Consider the following 16764-nt stretch of genomic DNA (forward strand, 5'->3'; position numbering starts at 1 on the left):
CTTCAGGTGGTACTTTTCCTGCATTAGGCCTAATTACCAATCAGTTGCGATACCTCCATTGACTAAATATGATTATGTTTTAATGGAATTCCTCTAGAACGGTATTATCTCGCCTATTAATTTTCACTTCATTGAAGACCGCCAGAAAATATCATTTATTAGTTTAAATCAAACACTCGTCACATGAATCAAGAATAAAAACCGCTGTTCGAGTATTCCTACTGATCGCCGAGTCTGATTAATTGGAATTCAGCATAACAGGGCTCATTCCAATACCGAAAGAAAATATCGAAAACATGTTTAAAAAATTAAAAGTAATTTGGAACACATCTTTATATTAAAATGGCTCAAGAGAAAAATTTAAATTTATCAACAAATCTGTTGAATACTAATTCTTTATTAATTTATATTAAGAAATAAATTCAATAATTAATATATAAATTAAACAGTTCTTGTATTATTATCCATCACATTTATTTTAACTTATATATTCTTTGTAACGTGACTTTTTTCGTACAGTAGGTTTCCTTGCATTTTTTCTCATCTGCCGAACGTCCCGAACGGCTTGAATATTATTTTTATTTTCAATTATCTCATTTTATTATTAGAGAATAAAAAATATGTTTACAAATAATAATAATAATAATAATAATAATATATTTTTCAATGAAAGGATATCCAATCCTCAGCCAGGAAGGATGGCTCTTTAATTTACATTTTAATTTAATAAGTCTCATAATAAAGCTTGAAATTGAAATCTTTTCGTGCAGCAATTTTCATTCTATGCCTCTCAATATAATTCAAGGTTTTTTGAAGATTTTAGAGATATATTTAAAACGTTTATATTTGTACCTCATGAAAGTGAGAAAAAAACGACATTCATGTACATGTATTGAAAGAAATCGAAGTTCTTTTAATCTAGCCTTACTTTCCAATATTTATTAGCATGATATGAAATGAGAAGTGAATTAATGTAGCTTTCTGTGATAGAAAACACTTCATATACTATACATTATAAATTGATCGAAGTAAATAGGAAAAACTAAAGAAACGAATAAGTATAAATAAATGTATCATACAATTTTCTTCAAAAGTCTGGATATCTATGATTTTTAATCCTATAATGTGTTAATTATTACAGGTCACGTAAATATAGTTAATAATGAAGACCTTAGATTACTTGTTTTTAAAGGTCCTAAATATAGGGAACCCCGATCCTTCAACTGGCGTCGGAATTTCATACATTTTATGGATTCTGTTGAAGATTACCCCCAGACGATGGGCCAGATATGAAAAAGAAGACGTTGACACTTTGTTAGAATGAATTAAAGGGACATGGATACAGTTTCACCTAAATTTTTAAAACCAATTTTTAATGTTAAGAATTCCTAACTAATGCATCATCTAATGATCAGCAAGAATTTGAACATCATTTGATGATTAACAAACGAGATAAAGAACTTAAAGTTATTCATAATGTACACAAGGTTCGTGCCTTTTATATGTTTACATATAGAAAATATCAAATTTATAACAAAATGAAATTCTGCAAATCACTAGAAACTGTCTGATCGTATTTAGAATTTACTTTTTTATTGAAATTATCTGCTTTGGACAAACATATATTAGTATATTAACATGTGTAAACAAAAACATGACACGGGCCATGTTTACCTAACAAAGGTTTGGAGCTCTAAATCTATCTTGTATCTCGACAAGTGAAGTTTAAATTTTTGATGATCATTAGAAGGACCTTAGTTAAATACTGTAAAAATGGAAAAATAAATTTGAAAATTCTTAACTAAAACTGTGTCCATGTCCCTTTAAATGTATCAGGTTCATGTTAGAATCGCGTATTAAAAGATTGAGGGGCAATATGAAAACCATCTATCCTTCTGTATTCAGTAATCCAGAAGTGAAAAAAGAATTAGATTACATGATCAGTACGTACTGGTCCCTGCTAAAAAAGCAGGTAACAACACTGTCTTCGTTTGTAAGGCTTATAATATAAATTGTATTTTATAAGAACTTGGATTTAATTCTACAAGTGGTGATCCAACTTATACTCATAGTTCCCTATAGGAAAAAATTCTTCAAAATCATATGTCAGTTTTGAATATTTTTAATATCCCAAGGCGAAGAACCAAAATGATTTGAACTACCATATATATATATATTGGATTACAAAACTTCATAAGAATCCTTACAAACAAGATACATTGCGGGTTCCAGTAAATGTTCAACCAAGCCTCTTTCTTTACTCCTCACTAAGATATTGACAATAGTGAAGGAAAAACTTCAAGAGTATTGTGCAACAATATATTCAGGAAGTGGTGTGAATCAGATGTGGTTACTCAAAAATTCCAAAGGACTTTTGGACAATTTGAAATCACAAGATTTTGCCAAAATCAACAGCTTAAAAACTTATGACTTTTCAACTTTATACACAACCATTCCCCACGATAAATTAAAGTCCAGGCTTTTTGATATCAATGACGGCTGCTTTTTCAATAAAATGGAACTTGTAAATTTAATTACTTGGTCATTGGTCATTTGCAAAATTATTTTGTTAAAACGCATTCTGATTGCACACACAAGTACTCTGAAATTGACAAATAATATCTATGTGGGTTTTGGAGACCGGTCTTCTAACAATTTATTTGAATTCCCATGGGTACCAATTGCGCTCCGTTATAAGCATACCTACTTTTTGTAATCAAATGAAGCAGAATTTGTACAAATTCTTATGCGTGAAAAGAAGAAAACGCTTAATGTGGCCTTCAACTCAACATTTAGATCTATCGACGACCTATTGTCAATTAACAATGCTAATGTCCATTCCTACATCGATACAATACATCCTGGTGAGCTTGAAATAAAAGATACCACAGAGTCTGACACACCTGTTTCATACTTGGATATTTTAAGTGAAAAAAAAACGTTACATAATGGTAATCTAACAACCAAGCTCTATGATAAACGTGATGACTTTAACTTTTCTATCGTCAACTTCCCTTACTTATGCAACAATATATCTTCATCACCTGCATACGGTGTTTATATATCTCAATTAATTCGATACGCAAGAGCATGTTCTACGTATGAACAATTTCTAAAACGAGGTAAATTTTTGACAAGCAAGTTGATGAAACAAAAATATCAGCAGTCTCGTTTAAAGTCATCATTTCGTAAGTTTTTGGTCGATACAATGACCTTGTCAGCAAATACAATTTATCATTAAGTCGACTGGCGTTTTTCATATTAATTGTTAGGCCACACTGAATTGTCGACGGATTTTTTTTATCGTTATTTACCGATATGGAAAAGGAGCTAATGGCGGGTGTGACCGGTCGGCACGGGATGCTCACTCCTCCATGGCACCTGATCTTACCTCTGACATTTTGGAGGTTCTTGTTGGCACTGCTTCAATTCTGTATTATTTATTATTATGCTTCCTGTCAGTTTGTCTCTATATAACCCATACCCTACTATTCTTGCATCGTGGTCTAAGGATTTATATAGCGTTAGCATACTATGCCGAAATAGTGCACGGCCTACTTTTCTGAATAAAATTCTTCAATGTACACATCGGGAATCGAACGCACGACCATGAGGTTGCCAGTCCGATGCTTTATCGATTACGCCACAGAGACGATCACTGTTAGGATGAATTTTATTAAATATATAAACTTAATTTATACAATTGACAGAAGAAGGAGAAAATAGACAAATGTTATTTGAAAACAGTTATATTTATTCTAAGGAATCTTAGATAAATGTGTACAGCAAAGTTTCAAACTAATTACATACAGATCGTTAGTTGAATTGATATCATGGGGTCATTAAAACGCCTTTTTATATAGGGCTTGATTGAAGGATGTAAAAGAAAATTATCAATGAGAATCCGCGTCTGTAAACAAATCAGTCTTACTAACAAAACAGAAAATGAAGATGAGTATCTTTGGGACAGAAAATCCTGACTTATTTAGAGAAAATACTAGTAACCAAAATAACTAAGCAACTAATTTTAGCATGAAGATTTTGAATGAGTTTTTGCAAGTGGGCTGTGTTACAACCATTATTTTCTGGAAAAAATCAAATGGATTGCCGCATAAATAATAACAACAGTCAGCATAATAATAACAATAGTGTTGCATTATGCATGTACTATGCCTAAATAGTAGGCAGGGTTTGACACATAGTGCACTCGCCTCCGGCTCGTGCACCATGTGTCAAACCCTGCCTACTATTTAGGCATAGTACATGCATAATGCAACACTATTATATAAATAGAATTTTGAGCTTGAATACTGTTTGTTAGCTCCATATATTTCATTCGTATTGATGTTGGAGAAGCAAGGGTGAGATATGGTAATGAAAAATGATATTATTCTTTTGATAGAATACAAAAAATATACAACTGTACAGTTTAAATGATGTGTTACAACAGAAAAAGTAAATATATTAGTAGAATACAATAAAATAAATTAAACAATTCAAAAGATAAATTATAGAATACAAATGGAAAATTATATAATACAAATGGAAAATTATAGAATACAAACAAATATTATAAAACAGAAATGAAAAAAATATGAATATATAACACAAATGGTAAAGTATACAATACAAATGGTAAAGCTCAAATATTGCAACGTTTGACGTGCCAAAATTCATTACATTATAAGCAGACACGCTAAATAAATTTTGATATACGAGGGTTGTCCAAAAAATTCGTGGACAATGACTTTTTTGTTAAAATAAATGGTTCTGTATAAATCTATTGTATATTAAAATATTCCTTATGAAAAAGCAAGTCGGAATGATTTAATTTTTATTGGTGAAACTCTATATTTTTGTAAATAATCGGGGTCTTTAAATGTTGCACATAGTGCGCACGGACCAGTCTGACGTTAAGCTCATTTCATTATAACGTCAAACATTTTGATTTTGAATTTTAACACAAGTTTATGGACACGCAGTATATTTCTTTTTTATGGCACCGCACTTCCAAGTACTAGCAATGATATTTAATTATAGCTTATAATTTATTTAATTTTTAAAATTCAAAACATGCACAAATATTTACGAGCGTATCAATGCAAACAGTTTGTATACACAAACTGCACAGCCTAGTCCGACGCTGCGCTAGATTTATAATAACGTCATGAATAGAAAACTCCATTTTTCAGCAAATTACATGTGTTTTTAATGTCTTGTAGTGTCTTCAAATTTGTACACATCGTTGAAAAATCGTAAAAAACCAATCTCAAATCATTAAACTAAATATATTTCACTAATTTTGAGTTGTTTAAACCAATATTTTTGTCTTTTACATCGTTTCAACTGTATTAAACATATTTTTTTTGATTGGACGCTGTCCCGTTCGGACGGCCGATGTCGTTTTTTCTGTCTCGTTTTGACACATATTTGTTAGGGTTCTTATTTAGTATTTTCACTGTCAATATAGTTAGCGATACTTAAGATATCAGAAAATGATTACAGCCTCTTTATTTGTGTTACATATAATTTTTATAAAGTTTTGACTTGTTTTATATAGAAAACAATCATTTTAATCCGAACACTTTTTATCAGAATTTATGGCATTTTAACCTTGGTCCGTGCGAACTACCTGAGATCTTTAAAGACCCTGATTTTCACAAAAATATTAAGTTCCATTATTAAAAAGTAAATCATTCTGACTTGATTTTTCATCAGACATAGTTTTATATACAAAACATTTATATAGAACCATTTATTTGAACAAAAACGTCATTGTCCACGAACTTTTTGGACAACCCTCGTATATCAGTTACTTATACGTGTATAAAATATTCGACATAATTTCAAATAAAATACCATCTAAGTTACGATGCAAATATGCTACACAAAACCTTATTGAAAAGTTCAAATTCTATCATGGTAATATGAATATATATCATGATCAAAGGGGAATCACTCAAAAAATTATACAGATTCGTCTTTTGCAGTTATCTTTGCACTCTTCAGTTTTAATACAGATACGTAAAATACAATTTTTACTTCTTTTTTTCGGACCACATAATTGTTTAACTTTCTATCGTTTTCCCTAAAGAAAAACATTTCTTATAGTGGGTTTTTTTCGCAAACACCTCATGGGACTTTGCTTTTAATCAAATCCCCAAAAAATCATCAATGCTATTTATCAAAATGTCAGAACTTTAGTGTCGTGATTACGGTGGTTGATGATGTATAGAGTGTGCAGATTAAACCACGACGTCATTCCATCGGAGATGATCTCACAGTGACAACTCCTGGAGGACCGGGGCTTATTGGCCGGTCCCATTTCCATGTATAATTAGTGAGGAAATTGATTTCTACTCTTCGTTATCCGTGACTAAAATTAAGATCTTTTCCGAGCGATGATTCTATATATTTTTAAAAAGTTCAACGTTAAGTTTTCTATTTAAAAAACAAAGGTTACTCTTTTGTGGCGCACTTGTGATATAGTAGTAATGGTTCTTTAATTATACCCATTTAAAATCAGTTCATTCTTATCGTTTGAATAAGCGATTTCTTGACAGTAATACTTTTTTGACTATCTGTTTTTCCTCAAAAACTTAAACCATGTCCATAACTTTGAAGTAAGAGAGGCTATGGCTTCCATAGCTCCTATGTGTATTCCTTGTGACAAGAACTTTCTTTGAGTACCACCAAATTTGACCTCTTGACCTTGAAGTTTGACCCACTTTTACAAAAAAAAAGAACAAAACTTTAATTTTGGCCATAACTTTTGAACGGGTTGTGCTAGGGCTTTCATACTTCACCTGTGTAATCATCATGACAAGTCCTTTCAGTTGGTATAAATATTTCTGACCTGTGGAAATTGTTGATGAATTTAATTGCTTAGGTATGCTGTTTAGCTACAATAGGAAATTCAATATCACTCAGAGACACGTCTATCAAGGTAGGAAAGCATTTTCTTTTTTTTGCAATTATCTAAATATGAAACAAAATAAGCAGTTTTTGATAGATATATGAAAAGTGTTTTGTCACATGGAGCTGAAATATGGGGTTTCAAAAGGCAAAAGGTGTTGAAAAAATGCATCGTAAATTTTGTGAGAAAGGTGTGAAATTATGTTCCCAAAACAATATGGTGTATTACCTCTTTCATGGAAACTGCAAATTTTGAATTATTGGCTCAAACTTAAAAATATAAATAACTGTATATTAAAAGCATGTTATGAAAAAAGTAAGAAATAATGGCAAATGTTCTAGTGAAAAGAATGAATTTGTTAAGCTTGGTTTAATTTATTTCCTGTTCCAAAACTTTGATACTTATAGAGAATGTTATATCGACGACGTATTGTCAATGAACAATGGTTATTTCCGTTCTTAGATCGATACCATATACTATTGTTTGCAGCTGACTGTAAAGTTTCACGTTTCGTCACGATCTTTTTCGTCAGATGCATCCAGCGTAAACAATTCACGTGATTGGTCAACTCAAATTATCAACATTGATACGGAAATAGTTCTTAGATCGATATCATATATCCCAGCTGTCAAAGATCGTGACGTAACGTGAAACTTTACAGTCAGCTGCAAACAATAGTATCCCGGTAAGCTTGAGATAAAAATATCACAGAGTCTGAAATATCTGTTTCATATTTTGATATTTTACTTTAAAAAGATGTTAATGGTAATCTAACAACCAAGCTCTATGATAAGCCTGATGACTTAAACTTTTCAATCGTCAGCTACCCTTACTATGCAGCAATATAGAGAGAATAATACATACCCTTTTCCATATCACATCCTGTATCAGCACGAGACACGAATATCAGCCAGAGGGCCGAAGCCCCGAGGGCTGATATTGGTCGAGGGCTGATACAGGATGTGATGTGGAAAAGGGTATGTTTTATTATATTTATTACATACTTAGTAATAAAATACAGAACACATTAAGTTGAGAAGAAAATAAGTAAATTTTATAATCATGCACGGACTTCTTAAAATGTACACAATCTATTGTCTCATGCAGCTTCGGTTTGTTTCTGCATGTACTTCTATTTCAGATGTCCTCAATCCTTAATTTTAAAATAATCTATTATTTATCGGTTAGATTATCAATACATTCAAAAAGTTAAAATTAAGAGAATTATGTAACCCACAAAATATGTGTATGATCACAAGTACTGTTTTTTTAGGTTTAATTTACTAGGGGTGTGATATTGATCCGTATCAGCCCTGCAGGGTTGATAACCTATATCAGCCCCGCAAATCCATATCAGCCCTGCAGGGCTGATACGGCTATTGTGACGTCACCCATATCGCATATGCAAAAATCCTGTATTTATTACTAAGTATGTAATAAACCTTCATAATCTGCATGCGGAGTTCATATATATCTTATATCTGTCAGTTGATTTGATGCGCGAGAACATTCTCTGCGTATGAACAATTTCTACAAACAGGCTGATGAAACAACAATATAAGCAGTCTCGTTTAAAGTCATAATTTCCTAAGTTCTATGGTCGATACAATGACCTTGTCAGAAATGCAATTTATCATTAAGTCAAATGCTGACTGACGTTTTTCATACTAATTGTTAGTCCATTATTAATACACTGTATGGACGGCTGGTGTGACTGGTCGGTAGGGGATGCTCACTAGCACCTCCATGGCACCTGATCCTACCTCTGATGTTTTGGAGGTCCGTTTTTGCTCTACTCCTATTTTTTTGTATTTATATTAAATACTGTTCGTTATCTACATATCCTTCATTTAGTCAGCATTTCACTCTATGATCATTGTATCGACCATAGAACTTACGAAAAGATAACTTTAAACGAGTCTGCTTAAATTCCTATTTCATCAACCTGTTTGTCAATCTTTTACCTCGTTTTAGAAATACATACGTAGAGCATGCTCTTGCGTATCAAATCAACTGAGGTATATAAACTCTGCAGGTGTTAGAGGTATATTGTTGCATAAGTAAGGGAAATTGACGATAGAAAAGTTAAAGTCATCACATAAAATTTATCATAGAGCTTCACCTTGGTTGTTAGATTACCAATAACGTCTTTTTTAAAGTAAAATATACAAATGGGTCAATATAAAAAAAGCAGCTAAATGGTTCATATGAAAATTGAAGATACAATTAAATATTTCCGTTTCTTTTTTGTATCTAAATTGATAAAGCTGTACAATATTTTGGGAAAACAACATTTAGCAAACAGTAGGGAAGCTATTTTTTTCAGAATGTTCTCGTAAAAATTATCAAACTGTGTTTTTCTGTCATTGGTGTTACTTTATAAAATTTTGTTGTGTAGAACCAAGTGAAAAACTTATGAATGCAACCTATGATAAACATTTACTAGGATTATTCAAGTTTACTGATAAGTCCAAAAATATCGTTGTCCAGTGATGAAAATTAAGTTTTCAATCATATTTGGACATTGACATGAGACAAAAATTAATAGACACACGCTAAACTATGCTGTAAATGTGGTACCATGTGTGTATAAATCAAAATAACACAGTTTAAGATTTTTTTTTCAAGGAGTAAAATTAGGTTATATAAAGTTATTTCTTACATTTAAACTTATTAAAAGTAAAAAATAATAAGTTTTAGGCTGGTTACTCCACTGACTCAACTATAACACCAATGATTGAAATTAGTAATACCAATGACCTAGCACTTAATAATTAGCAATTAAAGATAATATAACATGAAACTTCATGTGAAAGACAGAATACACTGCATGGCTAACATACAAAAATGGAATAAGTTTCTGGGATTTCATACTTAAAATGATCTTATAACAAAAAGAAATCTGGTAACACCAGTGACAGAGACTTATCCCATTGTGACTATAGAATAATGCAGAGCTACATGAGGTGTACTATCATTCAATCATTTAAAAAATAAGTGATTTATGTAGATATGTAGATAACTTTAAAAAAATATAAAGGAGAAAACCCTTTATTGCAAACTAAGCCCCACATGTATACTGTGTACAAATGCATGGTAAAAGCTGAAAGAAATACAGTCTTGGTTTATCATTGATTTGAAAAAAATGATGTTGGAAGGGTAAAAGGGTCTCAATTGTGAAAGATATAATGTTTTAAATCCCACACTCTTCTTTAAAGAACTAGTAGATATAATGTATTAATCAAAATCTCTTGTCACCGGTGTTACTTCACTAGTCATTGGTGTTACCATAAAAATTAACTATTCGTAGAGAGTTTTAAATAAACTAAGTTAAATTTAACTAATTTTACTTTACTTAGGTGATAAACTCTGACATCCATGCATGGCCTGTGAATTTTTCAGAAGGGAAAATATATTTTATGAGCATAAAAATGTTAGTCATTGGTGTTACATGTATATGATCTGAAGTTGTCATTGGCATTACCATATATTTAAAACGTCTGTAAGAGGAAAAAAATATTTATTGGAAAATAAATCAAATTACTTTCAAACGCCATAAATTAGGTTTGCAAAATATAATACAAATAAATAATTTTTCTATATAAGAAGAATATATTTTGCCTCCAAAAGTACTTGTTTTGTCAATGGTGTAACCATTCCTGTCATTGGTGTTAAACTTTAGGAAGTAATGCCAATGACAGTAACACCAATGACGTCTTAGTCATAAAATGATCTGGTATCACTTATTTACCCTGGATAAAGTAAAAGTTTTGTCCACATTGCTATTAGTTCACCACTACTCTACTTTCTTTACTTCTGAAGTCCATCAATAGGTTTTGATCATGAATATCAAGGAACAGTTTCTGTTGTTTTGGTGAGAAATGATGTTAAATATGACTTAGGACTGTGATATTCTCTTATCAGGAATGATAACTCTTTTGTAGCAAAAACAAAAATAGTAACACCAATGACACAACTTTCTTGTACAGTCATATTAAATGCTGTATCAGTTAAATGGAAGATAGGGCTCATATTTTTTTATTCAAAGATATATAATTCTATTTAACGTTTATTTTATGCATACATGGTTTTTCAGACAAAATTTCATATAATTTTTGGCGTATTTATCCTTATTTGAAGAGAAAAATTCCATTGACTGCATGAATTTGGCTGATTGGTGTGATAAAAATCATTCAGTGACTTTAATGAAATTAATTATGTGAAAATTTCTATTAGTAAATAGAAAGTATAGATGTCATAGATTGTAAAGCAACAATCCAAAATTGGGAGAAACTAAGAAATAGGACTTTACAAAGAACTGACACGTTTAGCTGCTTTTTTTTATATTGACCCAAATATGAAACATTGACCCAAATATGAAACATATGTGTTAATCAAAATATAAATAACAGAATAAAATATATGTATGAATAGAATGTCACAGGTGCATTGAAAATAGTATGGGTTAATGTGCATTTTGTTCATTTTTTAATATCAAAATGTCCTGATTATCATGATATCAGAAAACAATACTAGTATATGTATAAATAGAATGTAACAGGTGTATTGAAATTAAATTACGAGGGTTGATCCAAAAGTAATGTCACAGTAGCCATATCTTTTATATTTGGTGTCATATTATCAAATTTAATATACCAAAATATGCACAAATATAAATCTAATTAATATTAAATTTTTTATTTAATAATGTTTATTTGAATTTATTTTATAGATGTTTAAAACATAGAGTATAGGGGGTGTCGCCGCGTCACAACGGAACGTCACGTTTTAAAGTGTATTTTTTCTTAGAATGAAAAAGACAAACAAATTAAAAAGATTCTAAAAAAGCACCTAATCTACCAATTTTTTTAAAGACACAAATCTCGTCATTTTCTAGTCTTTAATTGAAAATTAAATGACGGCATTGGTATTTGTGATCATAAAAATTGTTGTTTTACTTTCACTGTTGAGTTGAACAAAGGGAATGTCGAAATGGGAAAAACGGCCCGAGGAGTTAAAATGCATTTATGCCTCCCATGAGAAATATCAGCCTGAAAGTGCAGTGAAAAACAACCAAACACAGATATGCAGTTTTGTCGAATATGTCATTTTATTCAATGACATATAGTTAAATGTATAACAAATCATTAAGGGGGATCATCTAATATTAAACAATACAGGTTACATGTACACAGGTGAACGAGGAGTTAAAATGCATTTTTGCTTCAAAATATGGGAATCATTAAAAGCGACAGTTACGTTAATTAATCAGACTTACAGAATAGAGAATGTAAATAAGAGACTTCTTAATAGATGGTTTCAGCAATTCTGGGCGGGTGATTGGTCACTGAATGATCAGCAGAGGACAAGAAGACCAAAAGATAGGAGATCGGACGGAAACGTTCAATGGTGTCTGACGTTGTCAAAATGACAGACGTTTAAGGTGACAAGTGAATTTTTTAAGTTTGACTTATGCTTCTGTTCAAAACAATTTGACAGAGGGCTTAATTATAAAAAAAAAAAGTGAGTGTATAATGGTACCAAAAAATCTTAAAGAAAGTGGAATTGGTGAAAGTGTTTGCAAATCACAAATATTATTTAAAGAGACGAAGGGGAAAAGCTTAAAAGTATGACGGTGCGTATCAGTCGTATGACGTTATATTTTAATAGGTGCGGCGACTACCATGACCACACATTGTTTAAAATATGATATTTTGGAAAGTATACATCACATTTCTATGAAATTTTCAGGTCTGATTTAAAATAAATAAAGCTTTTATCATCTATAATTTTGTTGCTTTACTTCGATTTATAGCAATTTTATCAAAGTTGTGACATTACTTTTGGATCAACCCTCGTAGTATGGGTTAATGTGCATTTTGTTCATACGAGGGGTGATCAAAAAGTTTGCGAACTATCTCTATATCTAAAAAACCACAATTCAGATTAGAAAAAAAAATGGTACACACACAGGTTCTATAAATAGCATTTGCTAAATAAAGTATTGCTCCTTGTTAATGACGTCACAGTGTGAAAATGACGTCACTATGTAGGTCACTTGTGACGAAAAATGGGTGTCTCAGTTGTACTCGTTCAACAAACGACTGTAAAATTTATGGTATATCTTAGAAATTGCTTTGAAGTAGCGTTTAATAAATTGTACACTGTTTATTAAGACAAATGACTTCTTATTAATTCAATCAATGATTGAATTGATCGTTTTAGGGAAGGAAGGCAGATGGTTAAAAATGATACTTTTTATGTTGCCTAGTAAAAGCAAGTTTGAAAAGAGGTGTGTTTTTAATTAGGCAATTTGCTATCAAAAATATCCAACTTACACTTTTAAAAATAGTTGAATATTTTATTAATAACATAATTATTAATAACCTTAGATATAGTTTACTTTGGATTTTAAACATATTAGATATGATGAAAAGGAGGCACCTATTCTCTATGCACCTTGAATAAACGTCTCTCCCAAGACAGAAGATTTGGGATTTGATGGTCGCCATGCTTATTTTTGGAAAAGATATTCTTATCCACCCATTCTGTTGCCGAGATTTGACCATTTCTGACAAATTAATAGTTCTTGTTATAGAATTTAACTTACGTGGAAAGAAATATAAAACTCAGAAAAATCTTTCAGCTTTTGTGACAGAACGCTACGGAAGGGGTCACGTGACCGCCTATATCACGTGATTCGCGCATGAGCAGAACAGTGGCAGATGTGCATTAAAATTGGAGAGGACTAATTTAAAATATAATCAACACTGAAACCAAATATTGTTTCTTTTATGGAAGTTATTCAATTAGTTCGCGACACATGTATTATTGTGTCATACTGTCTGATGTGCCATATGGCATAAGGAAAAAAAAGAATTAAAGAATATTAAATTACCTATTATTGCCTACTCGTTTATACAGTAATTACCGTGACCAAATCATGGAAATAAACATTGGTATCTATGGTTTCTTCGAAATCTAAAATTTTAAATACTTTTCTAACTTTTTATAAGACCTTTCTGAGAACTTCAAAGAACATTGAAGCACATTGAGAGGTATGAAATGACACTGTACTGTTGCTTGAAAAGATTTTAATTTTCAAGCTTCATTTTAAGACTTTTTGAATTTAATTAAATTAAATACGTACAGATATCCTTCCTGGCTGAGGATTGGAGTATTTTAATTTTTAAAAAAAAAAACGATAAGCTATATATAAAGCCTCTTCTGTTGACACAACTTTCGAAACCAAATTGTTCATCTACCTGTGGGACATCACCAAAATCCAGAAGATGATGTGGGTACTACAGAAAAAATCAAAGGCTTCTACAACATAGATTTTGTTGAAAAACACCAAAAGGTCCCAACGGTGAAGAAAAATATCAAAACCCTTTTGAACATCTTCAGGACAAGAATAACATTTTATTTTTTGCGTAAATTTTAAGAGGAGATATATGAACACGGTCTTTGTATGCAAGAGGCCCACGGGCCTTATAGGTCACCTGAGTATCCTGTAACAACTTTCCAACAATTGAATTTGATTCATGTTTTAAACCAGAGGCCATGAAATTCACAATTTTGAAAGAGGCACCATTGCTTATCATAATTACACACTTGAAGTGTTTACTTTGTTTATTTAATACCCAGAGGTACATCAGAGTAACAAAGAGAAACTGCATTTCCACTTTGTAACCAGTTGTGCACCCCATCCCACAGGAACCACGGACCCTGGGGCTACATATTTAAACATTTTAGAAATTTTATCATGAATTTTGTTTCATCATAAATTGTTGATTAATACCAAATTTCAAAGCATTAATTCATTTTCAGACTATGTACCCCCCCCCTCCAAATACCTCTGACCCAGGGGCCCGAAAATTAACCATTTTGGAAAAGACAGCTTTCTTCATTATGAATATGTACTTAGATCACTGGCATAATACCCAGAAACAAAGAAAAAGATTTTCAAAGAATTCATGCATTTTCATTATATATAAACATTAGAGCCCCGCCCTAACACAAGAAGCCCTAACCCAGGGGCCCTGATATTCACAAATCTCAAAGAGGCATCCTTCCTCCTCCTACCTGTGTACATAGTTCATTAGTTTAATACCCACGCCCAGAAAAGAAAATTTTCAAAGAAATAGTGCATTTTCACTATATAATCTTTATAGCCCTGCCCTAGCACTAGAACCTCTGACCATGGGGCCATGAAATTCACAATTTTGGAAGAGGCAGCCTTATTCAACATAACTATGCACTTGGTTAGTTTATTTAATGCCCATTAGCAGAAAAGAACAATTTCAACGAATTTAAGCATTTTCACTATATAATCTATTTAGCTCCGCCCTAGCACTGGAACCCCTGTTCCTGGGGCCATGAAATTCACAATTTTGGTAGAGGACTCAATGCTGATTACAATCATACACTGAAAGAAAAACCTAGTGAATTTAACTAGTGTGTTTCGTAAAGCGTTGGTCGTGATTAGTAAACTTCCACTTTTCTGGTTAAGATAGTGAGTTGTGGAGCGGGGGTCGTATAGATACTTAGATACCTAGTGAAAGTTACTCATCAACTCTAAATTTACTAATCTTATCTAGTAAATATACCAATAATATGGTAAAACTACTATTAAGGTAGTGATTGTATGGACAGTGAATCTACTAGTTTTCTTCGTGACATTAACTAGTTATTTTTTACAGTGTACCAACAGTTTGACTGCTTGATGTCCACGAGTAAAGAAGAAGATTTTTAAAGATTGCACTAATTCTAGTTGTTTTGGCCCTTCTCCCCAGGCCCCAGGGGGGCAGGGACCATTAAATTCATAATTTTTGTTCCCCTTTACCCATGTATGCCATACGCCAAAATTGGTTGAAATTGGTTGAGCGGTTTCAGAGAAGAAGCTGAAAATGTTCAAATGTTACGAACGACGCACGGCGACAGACGAAAACGGATAGCAATAGGTCACCTGAGTTTACTCAGGTGACCTAAAAAATAGTATTTTATACTTTCGATAGATCACTAAGGAGAAAATGAAATTTCGAAATCTTATTGCACTTCTAAAGGACAGCAACAGTCATGGTCCAAAAAATGTAAGAAGAGCTTTGGGAACATGGGTTTGTAGGGTAAAATGTCCTTTTTCGATCTTAGGGTAAAAATGAAAACCAAAGTAAACGTTATGCACAACAATAGGACACCGCCTACTATAATCCCAAAAGATGAATTGGCTTCTGCTTAAAAGGTGAGAGGGTTTTGAAAAAAGAAAATAGAGTGGCAGTCGGACCGGGATAAGAACAATTTATCCCAACTTTCGCCACAAAATACCATTAGACATAATATTAAGGCAATGAAAGAGAGTCTTTGAAGTGTCTATTGTCAATTTATTTTTATGCCCTACCTTACGAACCTGGTCAGTCCGTAAAACTTTCTTCTTCTTTAAAATATTTTTTCACATTTCAGGCAGAAGCTGTATCATCTTTTGAAATATGATTGAAGTTGATTTAAACATGTTAACATGTACAAAAAAGATTTTGAAATTTTTATTATGACCCGGGGGTAGGGTATAGAAAAAGCGATTTTATCTGGCTGGTAACTCTCTCTCTCTCTCTCTCTCTCTCTCTCTCTCTCTCATTGGGAATAATTTGCGTGTCTTGAAGATTTGCTATAAGGTTAAGTTTTTATATATATTTTTTTTCTTCCAGGGAGATTTTTGGTTAACAAAATTAAGTCGGTTTATCCATTAAAACTTGTTTCCCTAAACTCCTGTAACATTTTTTGTAATATGATATCCCAGCGCTAATCACTTTTTGGTATGTGATTTGAAGTGTCCTATCGTTGTGCAGTAAGGT

The sequence above is a fragment of the Saccostrea cucullata genome, unplaced genomic scaffold (assembly GCF_032062105.1).
Source record: "Saccostrea cucullata isolate Sc308-1 unplaced genomic scaffold, CSIRO_AGI_Scuc_v1 ctg1644, whole genome shotgun sequence".
Taxonomy (NCBI): domain Eukaryota; kingdom Metazoa; phylum Mollusca; class Bivalvia; order Ostreida; family Ostreidae; genus Saccostrea; species Saccostrea cuccullata.